Source organism: Amblyomma americanum, chromosome 2 (assembly GCF_052857255.1).
Source record: "Amblyomma americanum isolate KBUSLIRL-KWMA chromosome 2, ASM5285725v1, whole genome shotgun sequence".
NCBI lineage: Eukaryota > Metazoa > Arthropoda > Arachnida > Ixodida > Ixodidae > Amblyomma > Amblyomma americanum.
The window spans coordinates 66,698,905-66,721,899 of NC_135498.1; the positions used below are offsets into that span (position 1 = coordinate 66,698,905).

The 22,995-nt window shown below is 49.0% G+C and overlaps 1 protein-coding gene across 2 annotated transcripts in view; it reads right to left on the minus strand.

Moving 5' to 3' along the window:
• Positions 1-22,995, minus strand: part of Tpst (tyrosylprotein sulfotransferase) — a 273,629-nt gene that overhangs the window by 166,213 nt on the left and 84,421 nt on the right. The window contains exon 1 of one of the 2 annotated variants that reach the window (XM_077654524.1): positions 16,405-17,066. The exons of the other annotated variant lie outside the window; for it this stretch is intronic. The gene's annotated coding sequence lies outside the window, so the exon portion shown is untranslated. Of the gene's footprint in view, positions 1-16,404; positions 17,067-22,995 lie in introns of those variants that run through there. 2 annotated transcript variants of the gene reach the window in all.

The following is a 22,995-nucleotide window of genomic DNA, read 5'->3' on the forward strand; positions in this document are numbered from 1 at the left end:
GGCAAAGGGATCAAAAGACACGACAGCAAAATACGTGCGCACATAAAAAGGACAAGGGTGCTCCGAAGCGGAGCCGCGTGCAACGGGACACGGCCGCGGCATCGTTCACCTTCAACGAGCGCTCGTTCAGCGAACGCTGAAAGGCGAACAGCCAGCTCGTCGTGTGCGCGCGCGGTTTTATTATAATATCGGGCTTCCGTCCCTGGCCCGTCCCGAGCACTTTGCTCTGCGCGAGGAGAGCTCGGCGTTATTTCGCGAAAACACTCCCGGGATAGCACTGCGAACGTCTCTGCATGGCACGGGCGCAGCAAGCGAAATGGCTTCTCGGGCCGGCTATCCGCGCTCGAAATAAGAAAAAAAGAGAAAGCGCGAGAGTGAGGGTAAAAAGAGAGAGAAAGGGTACGGAGAAAGCAAGCCGCGATGCAGGAGCCGCACGTGTCCCTTGACCCAAAGAACGCATAAAGAAACGGGGGAAGCAGTACGAGACAGTGGGAAAGTCTCGGAAGACTCTTCCCTATTTGGGAAGCTCCCGAAAAGAACGATCCTGTCTCTTCCCCTATACCCTCCCGCTCATGCCCATCCAGCTCTCCGGCTGGCTATTCCCAGGTCAGTTATTCCCATCTCCAGCTTATACAGGCAGTCCCGCGAGGGTCGTGTGGCGGATGCAAATAACAATGGAACTGGGGAAAAGTTCAGGCGAAGAAAAAAAAAAACGCGCCCATTTTCAAGGGACGCATACGCTGGCTTGCTGGAAGTTTGCAGAAGAATCGACGGCGGTCATCGAAATGCGCGATCGGTAAACAAAAGCAGCCCTGGGGAGGCAGTACCGCTAAGGGAACGAAATTGTTTCCCCCAACGCCAGCTCCCTTCTTTCCTCATTCTTTTTTTTGGAAATTTCCCTGCTCCGCTCCCCGTGGGGAAGGAGAAAGCCGATAGCGTTTCCTTCCGGTTCGCAGCAATGCATGATAGACAAGTCCGCCAAGGAGCGACTGGGGTATACCAATGCTGACGCCCGGGGACTGCGATTTCCTTCAGCGTAAAGTCAGATCAAAGCTACAGGCGTTTTTTTTTCTTTTGTTTTCAAAGACACCCCTCCCGGTCAGCAAGAGTAGGTGTAGCATATCTTCTACATCAGGTTACCCCTCTTCGCCAAGAAACAATATTTGAGTTGAGCCTTGTTATAGCGAAGTTGAAGGGGCCCGGCGATTACTTCGTTACAGCCGTAGCTTCGTTATAGCCCGTATTGACCGAGCTTCCAAGGGGAATCGTCATTTCTTCGTTATATCCGTTATTTCGCTACAAACCGTTTCGTTATAACGAGGTTCGACTGTATTACCTCTCCCTTGTCTTACTCTGCCTTCCTCTTTATCCTTCCTCGCCTCCGTGCCCATTGCATTAGTATATCATGACGCAGCTGTTGTCTGACCTGCGCATCAGGTTTGCTCCTTCTGTATTGAGAAAGAACGCTTTAAGTGCACTTGAATGTGAGCAAACATTAAAAAAAATAGATAGGCAGCTTGGGTATGAAAAGCAGACCATAATGTACAAAAAGATCCCGCAGAACGAGCGTAAACTGAAATGTGGTTACTGAAAATAGTTGCAACTCAGGACATCTCCTATCGTTATAAGTTCCACATTTGTATGCGCAGTTCGGCAGCTCCAGTTTGCAAAGCATTTCGTTTATTTATACCATCCTTCCTCGGCGGTATGTGGTTGTTTTTTCTTCTGTTTTTTTTAATCAATTATCTCTAAGCTATAAAATATCCACTAATAATCTCCATTTATCTACACCACAAATTCAAAAAAAAAAATTAAAAGATCCCCTTTGCTCCTTGCTTTCTGTGGCTGTTGGCTTCTTTCATATATATAAATTTCTACAAGAAGCATTCCTTCGAGCTCGATAACGCTGTTAGGTGACCTGTTCTGATGGATATTGAAACACGGAAAAAGTGAGAGGATATACGCACAACCCCCGAGAATAACGGCTGACAATTTAGACGGCCGTGCGTACAAATTTCTTCACATACGTAGAACCGTCAGCACATAAACCCTTTCTGAGAATCTATGGCAAGCTTAGAAATGTGTACCACGCTCACAACAAGACACATGGCCCCCGACCGCGAGACGGACGCAGTGCTGCGCACAATATACGACGGTGCACACAACAGAGCAGCTCCATATATTACACGCTCGCGACTCGACACGAGAGGATCCCTTTTAAGCCTTCCGCTAGGACGATCTGGCAGGCCGTCGTAAACGTATGTCAGCGTGACATATATCGACTTCGCGCTCATTCAGGCGTACACGACGCCCGATGGGGCATTTGCGCGGGGTGTCACTTAAAGCGGGCCGCCACTTAGCATCACTTGACGTGGGCGGCTCGGTCTCCGGACCCGCGCGGAATTCTGAAGAGAGACGCTGCAGAGCTGAGGGTACGAGCGAAAGAGCAAAGACGGGACAAGGATGTTCGAGTAAGTGCTTCAACCAACATCCCATCCTCTTTGAAAATTCATTATTGTCGCCATTTATAGCGCCTCAGCATCTCATGGCGCAAATGCATAAAAAAAGAAAAACAAGGAATGGGCACTGTGTGCAATCAGTGCAGGGAAAGAACGTATATATATATATATATATATATGGCCGAGTGCGTTTTACATTGTCATTGGAACGTTCTTCCCCTACACTTATTGCACACAGTGCCCATTCCTTGTTTTTCCATATATATATATATATATATATATATATATATATATATATATATATAGAGAGAGAGAGAGAGAGAGAGAGAGAGAAACAAGGAATGGGCACTGTGTGCAATCAGTGTAGGGAAAGAACGATATATATATATATATATATATATATATATATATATATATATATATATATATATATATATATATATATATATATATATATATATATATATAGAGAGAGAGAGAGAGAGAGAGAGAGCTGCCAGCAAATGAAAACGAGTGAGTGAGCAATCCAGCCAGTTGCTCACATCGTGAGCGTATGAAGAACAAAGCCAAAACGAAGACAAAAAAAAAAACGAACTGTATTCAATTTTGTAGCTTACAGGCCCGGCGGAGCGCAACACGCAAATTAGGAGCCGTATGTAAATGGAGATCAGGAGGAGAAGGCAGGGCAATGGGGAAGGCCACTGAAAAGCCGGACAAAGCGACTTCAAGAGCGGTCCGTAAAGAAGTCGCCGAGTCCCCTAATGACTTGGAAACGAACAGCGGTAGGACAGCACGGACAAGCAGCGACAAAGACGACCTTTCTTCTGGCGCTTATTCTGGCTGGGCTCTTTCTGGAGCTCGTTCTTCGCTCAGCACGAACGCTGCTCTGTCCCAAGTTAGCCATACACAAACAGCCACAAATGGTACACCATTCTAAAGTCCTTGTTAGGGTAAAGGCCTCGTTCGACAGAAGAGTTTCTCAAAACTACCGAGAGGGAAAAAAGGCGCCACCGTCTATGCAAGTTTCGCAAACAGTGATTCGTCCATGCGCCACAAAAATATCGGGAAGTCAAAACATTGTATTTGGCTTAGCTACTGGACGAAAACGTGGGATTCCGTTTCTAAGACAGTTGAGCTGCGTATCCTGCACTGAGCGCAAATTCAATTATACCTAATAGTTCGTTTTTCGCCTGTTTTAACAAATTTACTCCGATTAAATGTTAGAGAGTCGGCAAAGAAGTTCTGCGAGGTTGGCATCGAGAACTGGACCTGCGTTTTCAGCCAATTACTGCACATGCCAAAATTGCCAACTACGAACTTTGCCCTTCCAAGCATCCACGCGGTGGATGAAAGACCGGGGCCACACTTTTCCCTCGGAGTAACTGCGAGTCTTAGAATCTCATGCCGTTCGACCGCGAGACAGAGGGGGAAGCAGCCACGATAAACGTGGCGCACTGTTATTGAAGAAAGTGTGTACGCTTTAAACAGAAAGCAGTAAAAAAGGGTGTAAGCTGTGCTCCAGCTACACCCTTCTATAAAGGGGAGAGCGCTAGAGGACAGCTTACTCCCTTTTGTACTCCCATACAGGAGTATTAATGTTTAGAGTGATAGAGTAAGCACAGAGAATGATGCAGGCGCGACGAAGCGCTCGTCCCGTCCGCGTATTTCCTCACATGCTGTCCGAAGTCCCGCTTCCCTGCCTCCAACATGTGTGACCAACGGGCCCAAAGTTCCACGCGTCAGATACCGAAGGCTTAAGCAACAGCAAAGAGAGCAGCCCACGTCGCCAGATTGAGCGGTCGACGCCGTCCGAAGTGGAGCGGCCGAGAGAGGAGCACAAAGTCGTCCGTCAACCCGTTGACGCTGTCGAATCGGCATGGCGGCTCGGCTGCAGGGGACCACTACGCGAAGGATGCCACCCCTCTGAAGGACGCCGCGCCGTCGGCGCTGCGAGGCTCCGGAGGTCGCGGCGACGGCGAGAGATGAGAGCGGGTGGGCCAGCCTCGTGGCTCTCGGCCACAACGCAGCGAGCACGGCGCTGCCACGAACTACTACGCAACGTCAGAGTTACTGCACACGCCGCTCTGAAAAGTGGGAGGTAAAAACACGCAGGACAACTTACAGCGAACAAATGCTTGGGAACAATTTACCGCGACCATTGAATTTCCTCAATGAAATTGGCATCAGTATCGAAAATATGAGCCCCTCACATTTTAAGACTTTTTTTTTTGAGTTCGCATACTTGAGAGCGATAATGTAGTATGTTTTATGGTATTTTCCTTCGTATCTATTAAGTATATCTGGATGACTGTTTTTCCAGGTCAGGTGGCCTCTGTATGTTGTGCTTCTCCACTTTGCCAAGTGTAAAGGGGGTCAAGGGCCTCTCAACCTCCACTGTGGCAGATTTTATGTTGGTCTGCTCCATTATGTAAAATGGAAATCAAAGAAAGAAAGAAAGAAAGAAAGAAAGAAAGAAAGAAAGAGAAGGAAGGAAGGAAGGAAGGAAGGAAGGAAGAAGAAAGAAAGAAAGAAAGAAAGAAAGAAAGAAAGAAAGAAAGAAAGAAAGAAAGAAAGAAAGAAAGAAAGAAAGAAAGAAAGAAAGAAAGAAAGAAAGAAAGAAAGAAAGAAAGAAAGAAAGAAAGAAAGAAAGAAAGAAAGAAGGACACCTATGCACGACGTGTAGGACAATACCAACGGCTGCAATGAAGCTCCTGCAAAAGCAGTGAAATAAGCACACTGTGCGTAGCTGGCTTCCAATAATCACCCAACACTGGCTTTTTTTTTTCCTTCCCTCCAGTTTCTGTACAGAGACACGGCTGCATTATGCCCTGGTATAAGTCCGGTCAGCAAATTTGTCGCGCCATTTAACGTCAAATTTAACGTACCGGAGTATTTGGCGCACTGCTGCGAGATTAAACATGCGTCAGATAAGAATATAAACTCAGCCGCACGCAGCAATGCGCGAAGAAAATAAAGGCATTGCCCCCTTGTACCTTTCCATTTTGTATGTCATTATATCCGAAGCCAGTATGACTTTATTGGGCTCTGTCATTTGTGCGACAGAAAGGTTGAAGGCCGCTGCCCTTGCTGCGCAGGTGACCAACGAGAACGACATTTTCAAGCTCATTCCTTTCTCTCTCTCTATTTACGTTTCCTTCTGCACACATCCACGTTCAGGTATGGAACTTTTCACGACCCTCGAAGCAGCTGGCTTTTGAGCCGTGGGGGGAGAGTGCGGGAGGCTTCATACCCAAATTACTTCTTGTTCATACGAGACGGACCCACCGCGGTGGCTCAGTGGTTAGGGCGCCCGGCTACTGATCCGGAGTACCCGGATTCGAAACCGACCGCGGCGGCCGCGTTTCGATGGAGGCGAACCGCAAAAAGGCGCCCACGTGCTGTGCGATGTCAGTGCACGTTAAAGATCCCCAGGTGGTAGAAATTATTCCGGAGACCTCCACTGCGGCACCTCTTTCTTCCTTTTGTCTCTTAGTTCCTCCCTTATCCCTTCCCTTACGACGTGGTTCAGGTGTCCGCCGAGATGTGACACAGATACTGCGCCTTTTTTACCTAGAAACGAATTTTCAATTTCCATACCAGACGGTGCTCGTAGCTGCCGCGCATAGACCACAGTCCAGTATGGCGGCGCCCTTCGACCAATCGTGTAAATTGGACAGGGGCACTTAAGCGCCGCCTTAAGGTTACGACGTGATAGCGTAATGAGTAATTAGTTCCGATACATGCAGATTGTCATTCTCTGCTTTACAGCCTCATACCCCTCCCGGCGCAGTGGTGCAGCGGTTAAGCGATACGCCACTGCCCTGCGATGGCAGGTGTGCTGCCAGCGGTGGGCCTTGTGCGACCTATGGGCTGTTCTTCCCGAACAACAAATAATTAATTTAACTGCCACCTGCCCCGGTGGGCAGTTTGTACACTATCCGGTGGGCAGGTTGCGATGATGCCGCAAGATCACGTGTTGTCCACCTGCCTCCTAGCAGAATCCTTCAATGCTTTCAAAAGCATTGAAGGACTCTGCTCCTAGGTTGCTCTCTGGAGGCAACCTGACCGAATCACGCCCGCGCTTTTTCGCCCACAACGCCGACACCGGATTTTCTGGTGAACGTGGCCATGTTCAAAGTCTAGTGCATGCAGCTAAACGATAACCATTCCGCGGTGTAACGCTCTTTGCTACGCCTGGTAATTATTTCAAGCGTGTTCTGGATTTCCTTAGCGGAATGCTTGAAGAAAGAAAACCTCCACGTTCAAAACTGTCTCTCTTGAGGACGAGAGTACAGCACGGAAGAGCTTTTTTTTTAAATCTTTAGCATCAAAAGCATTATGCATTCGTGAGCGCAATCAGGCAAAACGCGCCGGGGCCCGTCGCGAGAAATAACTTAGCCACCACACGCGACACTGCACGTAACAAACACAATAAATAAGGGATAAACTATTCCGCTGAAAAGCGTAAATTCTGCGAAAACGCGCTGCTCGGCAGCAGTTTTAGCTGCGAGCCATACACGCCGCGCGTCACGAAATCGTGTACACGGTCCCCGCGAGCGAACGAGCGAGCTGTACGGCGCCTTTATATGCGCCGCGCCGACTCTATCCCCGCGGGTAACGCGCGACAAGTTTTGACAGCGACGCCAAGAGAAAAAAGAAATAAAAGAAATAACAAGACGCTTTAAAACTGTGAACTTCACATATGCACGAACTCTTTTTGCGGGACGGAGGTGAAAAAGCGAGCAACACAGGCAGCCCATATGCAAGCACTCACGCGTCGCCAAAAAAAAAAAAAAAAAAGAAAGCAGGAAAGAAAGGAAAAAGCGTCTACGGAGAGCACATACACACGCCCTGCAAATCAGCAGCGACACGAGTATACAGTAGGAGAGAAGCATTTAAAAAAAAAGAAAATACAGAGCGTAGTTGCTGGCGTCCTTTAGCGCTCTATAATCGGTGTCCAGAAAGCCCTTCAGAGATTTCCGCGGAAGCGAGCTGCCTAGCCGTGGTCGCCGTCCGCGATTCAGAGGCGGCCCTTATTCACAGCAGAGCGCCAAGAGCGACACGCATACGCTGAGCGTCCACATTTACTGCTTTCCAACTCGCAGCATGTTTGCCCGGCCCGAGACACGCATGCACCTCGGACGATCCGCGCTGATGCTGCTGCTTCGGCTGCTATTGCGCCGCGGGCTTCCTGCGTTTGACGCGTTGGAACCTTAAACTGCTCTCGACCGCAAACCGCTCCCTAACCAGACGCGGTTAACTTAACCTGCCCTCTCCAAATACAAGGTAAAAAAAGCAATAAAATGATTCCTATTACAGAAATTTAGCATACCGGAGACGTATACCGGTTTTATGTAAGGGAGCGGCGCATGCACAACAGATATACGTGAAACTGGTATACGTCTCCGCTAGTAAACCGCCGCGGTGGCTCAGGGGCTATAGGGCGCTCAGCTACTGATCCAGAGTTCCCGGGTTCGAACCCGACCGCGGCGGCCGCGTTTCGATGGAGGCGAAACGCTAAGGCGCCCGTGTGCTGTGCGATGTCAGTGCACGTTAAAGATCCCCGGGTGGTAGAAATTATTCCGGAGCCCTCCACTACGGCAGCTCTTTCTTCCTTTCTTCTTTCACTCCCTCCTTTATCCCTTCCCTTACGGCGCGGTTCAGGTATCCAACGATATATGAGACAGATACTGCGCCATTTCCTTTCCCAAAAACCAATTTTCGTCTCCACTAGTACGTCTCCGGTATGCTAAACCTCTCCATTAGCGCTCTCCCGTGAACACGTCGTGCAGAGCAGCATCACTGAAGTTTCACAATAGCTTCACAATTTCTTTCTCTATGGCCTCACTTCCGGGCTGAAGCATAAATGAGGCAGTGTGTTGGTAAATGCCTTCTTTTTTCTAGAGAAGAAAAAAAGCGTTTACGTCAGGAAGTTATGAACGAACGATCCATGTTCTTTGGTTTTCCGCGTGATTGAGCGTGTTCGGTATATCATTTTATTTTCTGGCTTGGTTGCTACGACGCTGATCTTCGAAACATGAAATGTGAACAAAACCATTCGCCTACTCACGCTGCCTATTCGTCTCAAGTGCGATAATGTGTGGTGACGTCCTTAAGAAGGAACAGCCTAGCAGACGATGGGCCCAGCTGAGCGCGCTTTGTCCGCATGCGCTTAGCCTCAAACTGTTTCCAGCCTCGCCCCGCCATACGGCGCTGAAGCAGCTGAAAGGTCGCCGTTCGCGCACGCCAGTTAAAGATTTGGGCGCCTGTACCTAGAGAGTCGAGACACACCACGCCATCTCGCAGTGCAGCACCTAGCACAGTGCTGCAGCTCGCTACACCTGACCTGACGTTCACAAGCTACCACAGAACGACGTGAAGCCCTGTTGTTCCAAACAGTAGTGTGTACGCCGTATACCAAACGACCGCGCCGATTTCTCCTCCAAAGTAGCTAGGGTTCTTCCGTACCAATCATGCAAGCCTGTAGTTCGACGGCCCATTTGCATTTCAAATCGGCGATCCCGGCGAGCCAGAACACAGTCGGGTCTATAGGTGAATCGCCCTTAACCTTCCCTCTCCCCTCCGTTTACGCTTTTCAAGAAACCGACCTTTTGTGAAAACGAAACGTGAAAAGTAGCTCCGTACCTTCCAGCATCAAAGGTGCAGGCAACTCTGAAACCCGCTTATGCACGCTGTTATTCATTCGAATTTACAATATGTTCTATTATGCTGCCATGTTGTTCTTTGATGACGTTCCTGGTGGTTCTTTGACTCGGCGACAAAGCGCAGCATACGCAGCAGCTGCTGCGTATGCTGCGAACGGTGACTCTTAAGGGGAGACGCTGGTTTTGAACTTTTTATTATTAAAGAAATCATAATGAAATTGGGTGTACACAGTGTTTCTTCTTCCGGTTTTCAAAAATATAATTAGTTTCAGTATATCTGTTATTTTTTCACATTTAGGAAAATAACTAAATCCTAATTAGTTAAATTCTTACGGGTTGTGAAGACACTTTCTTTCTACTTTTTGTTTTGGTTTCGATTGAAATGACGCTGCAGCCAAAGAACTGCGATCTGGAGCTATGCTAATTATATTGCTGCTGAAGTACACCATCATATAAAAAAATAAATTTCGTCCAAGCATCATAATTATGAAGTATAGTTAGGTGACAGTATGGTTAAGAAAATTTGAAGTGTTTGACTCAGCCAAACAAAAACAGCATAGATCCACAGTTTGTAGTTCTTTCTGAATTCAACGGTATAAGAGTAATTGAAATCGCACCATAAAAACATAATAAAAACTTCCGTAAGGCTAATCATGTTGGCAAAAAACACGAAGCTGAGAAAATCACATTTGAATTGCGCGCTGCAGCCATTTAGAGGTCGTCGAGGCCTAAAAAAAAAAAAACAGCGGAACGCGCACATTCCAAAAATATTTCACAGTAGTGAGTAATACCAGGTAGTGGGGAAGGGACCCAGCCTTCAAACAAAACCAAGATGGCGGACATCGGGGACGCGGTCGTGGGAAGCGACGGGCGCGAAGTCCTGTCGCAACTCGCTCCGAAATCGCTATTTCCGGGCTTCCTAGGCGCGAAATGTATAGATATTTCATTAGCTGTAGGTCGAATTTAGAGCATGAAAACTCTTTAGGCATGGACTTTAGAGTGTATTGATCCATAATATGCCATTTTTTTTAAATGAAATTTTCGTATTTTCATCATTTCAATACCCGCGTCTCCCCTTAAAAGTGGAGGGAAGGTCCGACCTACATACAACACTGGCGCCCGCCGGATCGAGCAATATAGGGTACAACATTAATAATAATAAAAATTGGTTTTGGGGAAGGCATAAAGGAGGGCGTGAAAGAAGAAAGGAAGAGAGAGGTGCCGTAGTGGAGGGCTCCGGAATAATTTCGACCACCTGGGGATCTTTAACGTGCACTGACATCGCACAGCACACAGGCACATTAGCGTTTTTCCTCCATAAAAACGCAGCCGCCGCGGTCGGGTTCGAACCCGGGAACTCCGGATCAGTAGCCAAGCGCCCTAACCACTGAGCCACCGTGGCGGGTCGACATTGCTGAAAACAGCCCTCGTGCAACACGAAACGAGAGAAGAAAAGCTGACGTTCGGCAGAGAGGACAGCAGGACGAACAAGACAAGATAGAAGGAAGGGGGCCTCTGGAATCACCGGTAAGGCGCAGTTCAGCGATATATGAGACCAGGACCCACAGAAGACGAAAACGGCAACAGGAGAAATGCTCTTTTAACGTTTATGCAAGCTGCACTGCAAGTGATGGGTCACGACGGACACCGTGTATATTTATTTATTTATTATCAATACCTCAAATGCCCCAGGAATGGGGTATTACATGAGGGATGGGCTGAGTGTGTCACTAATGGGAGATTGGATGGCAGCCTTGAAATGCAGTGGATCGGAGTGGTGCACGGAGTCGAATGGCAGGCCGTTCCAGTCTCGAGCAGTTTGCACGAAGAATGAGCGAAGATGAGCTGTAGTCTGTGCTGGGGGAGGGTAGACTGTTTTGGGATGGTTGGTGCGGCTTGATAAGCGATATATATATAGTTATGCGCTGGGTGGCTTCGGGTTAACTTCGACGGCCTTAGTTTTACTTCTTTTCGTTTTGTTTCATACGACGGGATCTCGATTAGTTACACCTCCTACGCAGTGGATTGCTCATAAACTGACGCAACTGAAACATTCATACATTCAAGTGAAGACTGACGGTCTTTCTTTTTCAGCAGCCCGTTAATTTTCGGTGCCATTTCGCCGCGTGTTCTTATATAGTCTCTACACGCTGTTTTTGCATATATAGGCCGCCTTAGGAGTGGACTTCATGGCTTCTGACTTGTGACTTTCCTATAACGTGAAGGAACGACAGAAATGTGGCCCACCGTTCACCCCTCAGATGAAAGATGCGCGGATCACCAGTGCGGCGCACCACTGCCGCCTTCATTAGTCGCCCTCCTTCTCCCCTAATACGACTCCCTGCGGAAACTAATGCACCGCTCGCGGACACGCATATCCCCTGTTGGCGACGGCGAAAAAAAGTGATGTGCTCGCGGGAGAGAGGACGTTCCGAACCCTCATTTGAACGTCACAACTCTGAATCACGTCATTCAATAAAAGTACCCTAAACGTGCATTTTTAACATGCGCCGGTGCAGCGACCAGCTTACCGAAGCCACCACCGTCGTCACGCCCACTGCCCCGGAGCTAGCGCGGCAGGTGGAAGCGTAGCTACTACTCAGCTGGTATTGCTGCCATAAAAGCCGCAAACGATCCGAACAAATTGCCACAACGACGCCTCAATGTCAACAACCTGCGATGGCACAACCGTGAGGTCAGCACATACTGAGGGGTGACAAATGACAGCGTGAATACAGAGAGGTTCAGAAACGTGTTCCAGCTATAGGCTAGAGAAACTATAGACAGGAAGAAATTGTGCAACAAATTAAGACGCGGACGAATGGTTATTAGGTTACAGGCCCATTTCGATAGAGGCTTAAGCACAGGCTGCACAGCAGGAAGTGACCCTCTGCGTTGAGTGACAGGCAACCACAGTAAGCACTGAGGCACGCCAGCGCATTCTTGAAGGCATTGGTGAGCGCTACCAGAATACGGAAAGGGACGAACACACAGGACGAAGCGCTTTCTAACAACTGTTTATTCTCTGAAGAAGCATGACTATATACACATAGTCCCTCCGCCTTGCCTCTTCTGTGCATGATATGACGTTATTATGTGTATATAGTCATGATTCTTCAGAGAATAAACAGTTGTTAGAAAGCTCTTCGCCCTGTGTGTTCGTCCCTTTCCGTATTTTGATAGCGTTCACCAATACCTTCAAGAATGCGTTTCCAACTAGCCCCAGTAGTAGCTCTTTTGACGCCAGCGCATGTGCTTCGAGGCAACCCAATTTTACTTCGACAGCAACAGCTGGAACATTTCGTTGCCTATAAAAAGAATCGAAAAAATCCCAGGCTGAAGCGACCCGGAAAACAGCATCTAGTGCCGCGCAACAGGCAGTGTGGACTAATATAAAAAGAAACAAAAGGAAGGAGGCGGGGGGATGTGACCGAGTACAGCTGTCTAACAGATAGCGCAACAAAGCGCATTCATCAGCAACGAACACCAGACGGCGCACAGCGGTAAACGCTTATGAGCCCCCAAACAAAACAATCACAGCTTTAAAAAAAGAAAACGCAGCTGGAATTGAAGACGAAACGGAAAGAGGGAACGCGCAGACGGCTAAAAACGTGTCTGCTAGAGAAAAGGGGGCCAGAGTGGAGAAACGAAGCGTGCATGTGGATAACCAATCACAGTTACGTAAAGCGACAGACCTTTTGCGACAGTTTGGATTCGGAAGAAATCGCAGGAGCGTCTGCACTGTGCGCTGGCTGAGACACCGAGGTTCGACATAGCGCGGTCCTGTGAACAGTAAGTTGTTGGAGGTCAGTGCACCCGTCAACGCCGGAGTAATAATAATGATTGGTTTTGGAGAAAGGAAATGGCGCAGTATCTATCTCATATACCGTTGGACACCTGAACCGCGCCGTAAGGGAAGGGATAAAGGATGGAGTGAAAGAAGAAAGGAAGAAAGAGGTGCCGTAGTGGAGGTCTCCGGGATAATTTTGACAACCTGGGGACCTTTAGCGTGCACTGACATCGCACAGCACATGGGCGCCTTAGCGTTTTGCCTCCATAAAAACGCAGCCGCCGCGGTCGGGAACGAACCCGGGAACTCCGGATCAGTAGCCGAGCGCCCTAACCACTGAGCCACCGCGGCGGATCAACGCAGGAGTAAGACATTGGTTGGAAGATGCGTGCACTTAGCCCTTTCCCCCTCCGTCATGGCGGTTCAGGTGTCCACTCCGAATAAAAGGCTGAGCCTTTCATCTCCTCTTAATCCCCACCTACTCTTCGGAAGTCGTCGATACCAGCCGTGGTGGTTCAGTGATTATAGTGTTGGTGGTGGTGGTAGTGGTTTTATTAAAAATAGTAAAAAGGAAGGAAAAGATTTTTGCTAGCCCCGGCATCTGCCATCGATACTGAAACACCTGAGCTGGCACCACCACCAACACTATAATCACTGAACCACCACGGCTGGTATCGACGACTTCCGAAGAGTAGGTGGGGATTAAGAGGAGATGAAAGGCTCAGCCTTTTATTCGGAGTGGACACCTGAACCGCCATGACGGAGGGGGAAAGGGCTAAGTGCACGCATCTTCCAACCAATGTCTTACTCCTGCGTTGACCCGCCGCGGTGGCTCAGTGGCTTCTGAGCCGGAGTACCTTGGTTCGAACCCGGCCTCGGCGGCCGCGTTTTGATGGAGGCGAAACGCAAAAGGAGCTCGTGTGCTAGCTATGCGATATCAGTGCACGTTAAAGATTCCCAGGCGGTCGAAATTGGGTATTTCGGAGCCCTCTACTATGGCACCTCTTTCTTCTTTCACTTCCTCCTTCATCCCCTCCCTGGCGGCGTTGAGGTGTTCACCGAGAAGTGAGTAACTACACCACTTCCATTCCTCAAAAACCACTAGCTTTGCCTCAATGGAAGCGAAACGCAAAAGGCGCCTGTGTGCTGCGCTACGTCAGCGCACGTTAAAGATCCCCAAATGGTGAAAATTATTTCACGAGCCTTCCACTACGGCACCTCTTCCTGCTTTCACTCCAAACTCCACCCTTTCACCCGCGCGGCACGGTTGAGGTGTCCACAGAGAAGCGATACAGTTGCTGCACCTTTCATTCCTTCAAAACCAATTTTATAACAACCCTTTGTGCGGGACAAACATGACAAAGTGCTTCTGCAGAAATGATGATGAACGAATCATGACTTCTATCGCTTATAGCCGCGACTTTGCGGTAATACAAACACGAGTGCACAGAATGGCGACTAATCGCAAGGATCTGATGAGAGGGTGGATTGAAGGTGCTGACCAGCACAGACACCTTCAAACCAATTAACACAACCTACAGCGCTCGTAAGCATACACGAGGTGTCATAACATGGAGCGGCTTTGAGGCGCCCAGCGCAAGCCCATTAATTTTCTTTTCAATAACTAGACCTGTATAAAATACAGCAGTGAGAAAGGGTCACCACGCAACAAGACGCAGGAAGAGTAATCCAAACAAGCACTTGCTCCACAAATAGGGAGGGGAAAAGAAAGAAAGGCTCACGGCCGGCTTTTAATGCACGGAAAATGGCGACAAGTTTACCGGCGAACCCGCCGCGGTGGCTCAGTGGTTAGGGCGCTCGACTACTGATCCGGAGTACCCGGGTTCGAACCCGACCGCGGCGGCTGCGTTTTTATGGAGGAAAAACGCTAAGGCGCCCGTGTGCTGTGCGATGTCAGTGCACGTTAAAGATCCCCAGGTGGTCGAAATTATTCCGGAGCCCTCCACTACGGCACCTCTTCTTCCTTTCTTCTTTCACTCCCTCCTTTATCCCTTCCCTTACGGCGCGGTTCAGGTGTCCAACGATATATGAGACAGATACTGCGCCATTTCCTTTCCCCCAAAACCAATTATTATTATTATTACCGGCGACGTGACGCCAGAACCTTCCACTACCATACAAGGAAACTCCACGTCACACCTTGGGCGTCCAATGGGCGACTGACAGATCACTTCGAAAGTCGCGTAGCTGCTCCCACAAGAGCACAGCTGTCACACCGCGCAGAATTTAATCTCCGTACGAGCAAGCATCCAACCAGCTAAATGTCAAGCGCACGCGCGCACATGTCGCCTATCTTTTTTTTTGATGGAAGAAGCGACGGCCGTACAGCATAGCACATTTCTATTCAGCGTTACATTATATTTTTTTTTCATCTATGAGGAACTATACACATGTCGCACCAGCAAATGCTATCCTTCGAAACGAAGCGCGCATCCACTGGTCTTGGACCGGCTGCGCCCCGTCCAGACCCAGGCTTCGTTGCCAGGAATGAACGGTTACTTAAAGAAAGAAAAAAGAAACATAGAAATGGTTTTGTGTTAAGGCGGCTCAATCCCACACATCGCTCCAGCTCAATTGTAAAGCTTCTTTTCTCCTTTTTTTTTTCGCGCAACACGCGCTTACAAAATGAGGCAATAATTGAAAATGTGCCACGAAGTAGAGGTTGAATGTCATCTTCCATGAGTGCATGACGAATGTCGCACGTCAGAAAAAAAAAAAAAGCTACGCACTTAAGGAATATCGAAGCGCATGTTAATAATTAATGCAGCACGTCGACAGACCGAGCGCGAATATGCGGCGTGTCATTTAGTAATCGACGCCTCATTAGTACGCGGCCCATAAATATGTTTTCTAGCAAGTGCCACATAATGCTGACGTGTTCCGCGATGTCTAGAAACGGAAGGAAAATTTCCGCCCCGTACCATACCGCAGACGGACGGGTATACGAACACAGAAATTTGGCCATTTCGGAAGCCCATTTCGCAGCCCGACCAAAATTTGTAAAGGCGAAAAGAACAACCATATGACCACGACGCAAGGCTAAGCCAGTCGTTCTAACAGACTAAGCTAACCAATGACAATGTCAGATGGTTAGTGTCAGACACAATCAGTCTAGAAATCCGAAGCATTCAAGAGTGTGTTCTTGCCTAAAGTGCTTTGCGGCTATCGGCACTCAACGGGGCATGGCGTATTTAAGCGCCAACTCCGCGCTGGAAAAATCATTCAGCTGTTTTCCACGACAGCTGTGTTGCGTAAGGGTTGATAGAGGAGAAATATTTCATCTCATACCACTGCCTTGCCCTAATTGGTCACCGCGAAAGATACCTCACGGAAACAATAAGGTCGCATTTGCACGGACTACGGTAACGATGTGTCAAGTGGAAACAGCGCAAAGGTCATTCTTAAAGAGCAGTAGGGATGAGTAAAACATATAATAACATAAGTAAAGTAAGCCAGGCACGGAACTTACCTGAAACACAAACTCAGCGGGTGGAAGATGCCCCCGCAGAGGAGAAGAAGCGGTCAGGGACGCCTAACGTTCCGGTCTAGGTCACTTTCACAGCGCGCACACAAGAGACCCCCCGAAGAAGCAAGACGATGGGAATAGGCGGGCGAAGTGGTTGGCAAGACGACGCTCACGAGGGTCCAAAGAGGCCTTCGGTCGTAGTCACTGCGTGATCACGCACGCAGACCCGGGCGTAACAGGCAGATAAAAAAAAAAGAACACGAGAGACGTCCACAGCAAGCTCCAAAGGTGCAGGAGTTACGCAGGCAGTCGGGTCAGTCCGCAAACCGACGGAACGGTAATTAACAAGTAGTTCTGCACGATGTGCGAAGTTTGACAGGAGTAGCAGGAGCGGAGGGATGGAGAAAAACAACGCGGATATCGCTAACGAACGAGAACAGGGGGAGGAGGGGGGTGATAAACCGGCGCCGATTTCGGGCAGCGGCGACGCCACGCACGCAGTCGGGGTATCTATCACCCGCGGCGTCGAGTCGGAGATCAACGGCGCACAGCAGGTCGCGGGCCGGGAGAGAGAGCGCGCGGTGGCTGCGACGGCGGTGGCGGCAGCGGCCGGAGTGAACCGCGAGCGCGCAGGCACTGGGCTTGGCCGCCGGAAGAGGAGGAGGAGGCGGGGACTACGGCGCCCGAAGGCCCTCGGGCAGCGCGCTAGCCTCGGAGCTCGGAGCGCCGCCGCCGCCGCCGCGCACATGCCGCCGGAGAGTTCGCTGTTCAAACGAGAAGCGCGCGCCCCTGTTGAAGCCGCGGGAGCGGCGCCGCGCTCTTGACAGTTGGTCGCCGCTTGACTCGGTACAACGAAACACTCGTTTGTAGCGAAATCGACGCATTCCGGAAGCCGATTTCTTTAGAAGTCGTGCGCAGCCTCTGGATGATGTGTACTTGGAGCTGCTACCCTTGCAGCTTGCCAACACGGTGTGCCCAGTACAGCGAAAGCCTCGTTTATAACGAAGCCACCGCTTTTCCCGAAGTCTCTCTGGGTTTCGGAACGATATCAGCGGATACGACTGGTCTAACTACACAGATTTCACAGCCGACTTACGTATTTCATAGAGAGCGGAGGTCAAGGACGCGTACAGAAACCACAGATAGCGGACAGGACGGAAAAAACCCATTCCCCCTTTGTCCCCCTCTCAGCAATAATAATAATAATAATAATAATAATAATAATAATAATAATAATAATAATAATAATAATAATAATAATAATAATAATAATTGGTTTTGGGGAAAGGAAATGGCGCAGTATCGTCTCATATATCGGTGGACACCTATACCGCGCTGTTAGGGGAAGGATAAAGGAGGGAGTGAAAGAAGAAACGAAGAAAGGTGTCGTAGTGGAGGGCTAAGCAATAATTTCGACCCCCTGGGGATCTTTAACGTGCACTGACATCGCACAGCACACGGGCGCCTCAGCGTTTTTCCTCCATAAAGACGCAGCCGCCGCGGTCGGGTTCGAACCCGGGAACTCCGGATCAGTAGCCCCCTTCTCAGTACCAAAATTGGTTTATTACGGACACCCGCTTTTCACAACGAATTTCGCGATCAAGCGGTAATCACAACGGGTTTAGCAATCGCAGTTTGTGTCGATATAGTGCTAAACCTCGTTTAAACAATGTTCAAGGAAAGCAGGAAAGGTTTCTTCGTAAGAAAGAACATTCGTTAAGTCCAGGCAAAATTCATGCGGCACAGCTCTATTTGCGGGAAAATCTCCATTCGCCCGTGAGATCGAGAAATTCGTACAATCCATTCCCGTTAAACGGACGTAGCATGTGTGTGTGTGTGTGTCGAAGCGTCTTCGCGATTCGTGCTGATTTCTTTTCAAGACGAGAAAGAGATTTTGTACCATCTTTCACCGCAGCACCGCTGGCACAACTTGCATGAGAAGGATGGCCATTCAGTGTTGGCTCCAATTCTTACTAACCGAACGCTATATAAATAAAAGAGCACGAACTATACAACTCTGTACTTATAAAGAACGCGCCACGCACTCCCACGGCATCTCCAAAACCAAAACCAGGCGCGGCGTCTGGTTTAGGTGTGCCGATAGGGTGTGGAGGTTCTCAAGGAAAAGGACGACTGTCATCGTTTCCGGTTCAGTGCCACAATGAAGCGGCTCACCTTGAAACAAAGACCCGCTTCTCCCACGCGCTTGCCGAACGCAGCCACTGTGCAACAACCGTATGCGTGCGCAAGGAGGCAGGACTAAAAAAAAAAATGAAACGAAACAGAGACCGGACATGTGTGCGGCAGGTCATTGCTCAAGCCCGCAGTGCGACTGTCCCGCATCCATCACCGCCGTCTCGGCCGCACGCAGCCACCAGTTTGCGTAATAGCCCTCGTCCAGAGCATCTCGAAACGGGTGCGTATACAATATGCGAACCAAACCGCGAACGGTTGTCCTATAGTTCACCTGGCGCTCGCAACTAAGAGGCGCGTTGCATGTCAACCGACACACGGACCGGCAGGCCTATCACACGCACTACTTTCTAGATAAGGGCGGTGCATCGAGTGTATTCACGCAGTCCCATGATGATAATGATGATAATTTTAATTGCGCAACCTCTCTGCCTTTCCCGTCAATACCCCCCCCCCCCCCCCCCCCCCCCCACTCTCTCTCTAGCACCAGGCCGAGAAAAAGCACGGCCATCAGCCACGCCTGGACGCATACGCATGGCACCAGTCACTGTTGGTTACGGCGTTCGGTTGCTGAGCCCGAGGGCACAAATCGAACCCAGGCCGCGGCCAAAGGTCGCGTTTCGATGGAGGTGAAATGCAAAAGCAGCATTGTGCTGTGCGATGTCAGTGCGCGCTAAAGAACACCAGGCGGTAGAAATTAGAACGGTGCCCTCCACTGCGGCACCTCTTTGCTCTTTCATTCCCACCTTCCTCCCTTCCCTCATGGCGCGGCTGAGGTGTCCACAGAGAACCAAAAGAGTTAAAGACTTTACATTCCACAAAAGCAATTTCCTCCTTTTTTAGTAACACTTAATTTGTCGGCTTTCGAGCACGCGACGCCGCACTTTTAAAAGTATGGCATACCGAGTATTGAAGCATTGCATTACCAAGGGCTTTTCGGAATTGCTTAGCCAAGGTCGAAATTGACATTTAACTGTACATTTCTTAAAGTACTAGTAATGACGCACATTACAAATTTAGACGTCAAACTCCTTGAAACCCAATACTATGGTAGTAATTACGGCGCGCGGTTACTCTGCTGCCAGTATCCCAAATATTCTCTCTGTTAGCTTTCAGAGAAATGAGCTTAAAGGGCACCTGAAGAGAGCACATGAACTGGCTGAATCACTACAAACTCTCGTCATGAACACCTGAGCCAAGTAATACGCCTCTACACGCAGCAAAGAACCCACAGTCGCGCGCGCAAGTTGGCGAGCCCTTTCCGCGGTGACTTTTTCATGCTCGCATCCTTCGTCGCACGCTCTTCTGCATGCCAGCTCAGAAATGGCTATTGGTTAGATTCTTTCAGAGGTCAGGCAGCTACCATGGACATGGCCAGTTAGCCGCGTAGCTCCGGTGGGTGAGGAAGCTCCACCCCCCGGGGAATTGCCGCGCGCGTCAGCGGTGGGGCCGGCGCAGGAGCGCCTACCTTTGAGCGCGCAAAAAGTGACGAGAGAAGAGGGAAAGGCGCGAAGACGCTGGAATTCAAATTTAGAATACAGCTAACCCAGATTCTACAAAAGCGCACAAAAATTCTTGCTCAAGGATATTCGTGAAGCCGCGGCTTTCCAGGCACACCACAACTTTATTAGAGCCCTTTCAAAGCGCCTTTAAGGCTACTTTCTAGGTAACTTGCAAACACAGCGGTAGCATTCGTGCGATGTAGACGCCTGTTTCCATGTGCCTGAGGCTGTATTTTCCGTGTCACAGTTTTAGTACATTTATACGCGTGCTCCTGGCTTACTGGCATGCATACCTACTGTCGGTCGGTGTTTATCGATAAGGTCCCAGATAACTGCATCCGAGACATTATTTCCAAGGCTTTGTCATTGTTTTAAAACATACAAACTTTAATGTTCATAAAAGAAGAAACGCACAGTTTCATACGCATACAAATTTGTCTTTTTGTATTGCCGCTTGACAAATAGTTGTAATTTTTTTTTCTTTTCCCTGTGCGCCCACAGTAGCTATCTTTTGTAAATTATTCGCAATCTTTTTTTGCGATACACAAAAAGCCTCCTCGCGAGATTTCCCTCGGCGCTAGGGCCTTACTCGAGTTGCCTTTAATATAAACTGCTGTATTGGCAACTGCTCATGTATTGCCTGAAGCAGCATAAATTAATTAGCAAATCCCCGCTCCTTCCGTTGAAGCGAGTCAAACGACACCGAAATAAGTTTTTGCTGTCGGTCTGCTTCGTATTCTGATCCGGGTGTCACTACTGATGCTACAGTAGCGACTCCCAAGCCGTTGAGCTGAACACAGCCAAAGCGTGTGCTAAGACCGGTTTGTGAAGAATTCACGCTTGGACAAGTAGTATACGCATGCAGCTGCGATGTTCCGTATAATAAAAATGCCACTTCCCCGCGTTAAGCGCCCTTCGGCCGCCAATAAGGGAACAAAATTCCTTCCCTGCAAAGTGCTCCGCATGCCAGAGTGAATAATTAATGCCGAATCTTATGTTAAGCCCAGTTACAGTTACGACTGATTGCACTGAACGACCCTTTTGTATTTCGTCTGATCGCTTCTCTTACTACATCTCTTATCATATGTATTACGTCTTGTGACACTTTGCTTCGCGCAAACAGCTCACCGACACATTTCGTCCTTGTTTGCCCGACTTAACGCCAAGACCGAAATGACAGATGGCTTCGTCCGCCACTGACCTTCACAACTGGCATCTGCATCGTGTGGGCGACGCAAACACAGTCAGGGCGAGAATGTCATTCCGGCCTTCTCTGTCGCACACACACAGAGCTGCCGGCGTGAGTCATGCCAAATTAGCTTTAGTATACAGAGCGGAGGACAGATGACATGGCATATAGGCTATGGACACGCCACCCTGCTATGCTGTGCACAGCAGCCATATGAGAGGATGGATGGCCGAAACACCTGCAAATCCAAGATGAATACACTCTAAACAGAAAAGAGTAAAAGGGGAATAATCTGTAAAAGGGTGTAGCGCACACACCCATTTTATAAAAAAGTGTGCGCGACAGGACAGCTTACACCCTTTCTACTCCCATATAAGCGTATTCGTGTTCTAGAGTGTAACAGACGGAGGGAAAACACTTGCGTGGCCCGGCACTTTCGCGAAGTACTGAAAAAAGAAAAGGAAAAATTGTGAAATTCGAACTAGTTAGGAGTCAGGATTGAAACTTTGGGGATCTAATAACTTCCCAGCATGGTTAATGGGAACCGCGCAAAATAGCCAGTGCACAATTAAAGAGAGCAGCGCCTGTGGCGCGTGTGCCCTGTCTAGTTCCCGCGCTGTTCCCATTAACTATATTAACCGAGAGTGAGACCGACATGAATACTAATCTCGCATTCGCCGAAGCAGACGGCTCCGAGTGCCGGCTTCCCGTTGCTCCTTTGTCGAAAGCGAATACAGCCAATGCCATTTCCGTTAACAATTCCAGTGCATGCATGCGTTTCGTTCGGTAAAACGCCGTTCCGTTCGCAACGCTTTTCCGCGCTCCGAAAACAGATCGTTAGGAAATTATGAAAATGAGGCGGACGCCCGAATAAAGCACGCACCAATTTCTCAGACTAAGTATTCAAACTTAACTGAGTTCTGTATAATCTTCTCGTGCAACGGCTACAGCTCGGCATACGACGGTAATATGATAGCAATCCTAATGCGACTTATTAAGAAAGGCTACGTGTATTCAAATAGCTAAAAAGCGGATTCGAGTCAGAAACGAAAGGGCAGAGGGGCGGGGACTATCAGACGGACAAAAAAAAAAGGAAGAAGTCGAAAAGAACGTCATTCGAACGTTACCCGAAAAGCAGAAAAGGCGCTGTGCAGTCTTATTTACATATGTTTCCGCTAACCAAGTGCAAAGCCCACGTGTCACTTGCAAGACACCGGAGTGCACACGTTTTGACCATACAGAGACCCCCCCAAACATTCTGGCGGACAGCCCGAGGGCCAGAGGCGTGGAAAAAGCCTGCGCGATCATGTAATAAGCTCATCACCGCACAGCACAAGCATATAGTGTTATCTTGCAGTTGAAAGAGGGTGCTAATAAAAAATTAAAATAAAATACGCCTCGAAAAACTATTACACGGACTTACAGACAGATAGACAAAAACTAAAGCTTTAACGTCCCAAGCAGAGAAGGGAGAGTTATAACTGTGCAGGTACCCCGCACCTTACTCCAACCCTCATAGGACAACGTGAAAAGCTGACTGAACGACGAGGTGGCCCCTGAGGGAAAGCAAAGCAAGCCCGTTCAGGCACCCGTCGTGAGAGAAAACAGAAGACCAACGCTCAGTATGGCAGCGTCATATCTACAAGCCGTTCGTATACGCGATCCGGTGGACAAAGGCGTTCGTAGGCGAGTTGGAACCGCGCATTGCAG